Genomic DNA, 1,423 nt, shown 5'->3' with positions numbered 1-1,423 from the left:
TATATATATATATATATATATATATATATATATATATATATGTATGTATATACATATACAATGAGATATATACGCATACACAGACAGACACACAAGTACACACCTTTGAGACAAACGCATGCATATACATACGTGTATATTTCATTAATCAATTAATTAAATAATTGATTATTTATGCATACAACCAATGTATTGTGCTGCAGGAATTCCAGCCATCCGAAACGATTGGAATCTTGAATAAAGTTATGTAACAACATCCTCTTTAATTTATGATCTGATTGCTTGCTCTCTCCTCTACTGTTATACCAAATAAGATATTGTTCTATACAGGTAGACATCACATTATCCAGTGAACAGCGGATAACATATCTAGCTAACAGTCATATGTCAGATATTTTCACCAGCTGGGGTTGAAGACCAACTGTACCGCCATTTGCTTAAAGCATATCCTTTAAAAATTCTGATCAACTGATCAACTGTAATTATCTTCATGTTATGTTTTTAGATTTTAAACCGATTCCCAGAGGGAATGTGTGTCTATCACTTACAAGGATAGTTTTTTCTTTTATTCAAGGTGTTCAATTCATTGTGTAAGATATGAGAGTGCGGCTTATAATTATTCGCCCATTCTACAAGGAGAGAGTGAGATGGAAATAGGTAAGCAGGGAAGATAACCAGAGGAAGAGACAGAGCGAGTGAGAGAGAGAAAGAGAGAGAGAGTGCGACTGTGAGTGAGATATCTAGATACAAATAGGGAGTGACAGAGACTTTAAAAAAAAAGTGAGTGAGAAAGCGGTCCTTAGTTCAACACAGAACGTTATTTGTATAGTAACGCTATGTCTAGGACAAATGGTCTCTTGAGAATATTATTTATACCTTCTCCATCAAGAAGTACGCCTCAGTACTCTAGTTTGCACACAGACACACACACACACACACATACAGACACACACAACCGCGCGCACGCACGAACTCACACGCACATGAATATACACGCACTCACTCGTATATATACATATGCATATTTATATATATAAACAGGCATATACATACACACATATATTTATATGCACGAATATGCGCATGCGTTGGTTTGTATATGTGCGCACGTGTGTATTTGTGTGTGTTTATATTTATGCATGTAAATACGAATATGAATGTCAGTGCCGGTGTTTATTTATATATATATGCACACACATAAATACACACACACACAGACACACACTCACACACACACACATATATATACATACATGTGTACACGTTTGTATGTAGATTTGTATACATAATAGAAAAGTGTATTTACTGACGCATTGAGATGTACACTCGATCCACATCACTCTAGCAGAATAATGCGGAATAATCATATTAATATTACAAAGAGAGAGAGAGAGAGAGAGAGAGAGAGAGAGAGAGAGAGAGA

This window comes from Octopus bimaculoides, chromosome 27, assembly GCF_001194135.2.
Source record: "Octopus bimaculoides isolate UCB-OBI-ISO-001 chromosome 27, ASM119413v2, whole genome shotgun sequence".
NCBI lineage: Eukaryota > Metazoa > Mollusca > Cephalopoda > Octopoda > Octopodidae > Octopus > Octopus bimaculoides.
The sequence above is the reverse complement of the archived record's forward strand: the minus strand, read 5'-3'. Positions refer to the sequence as shown.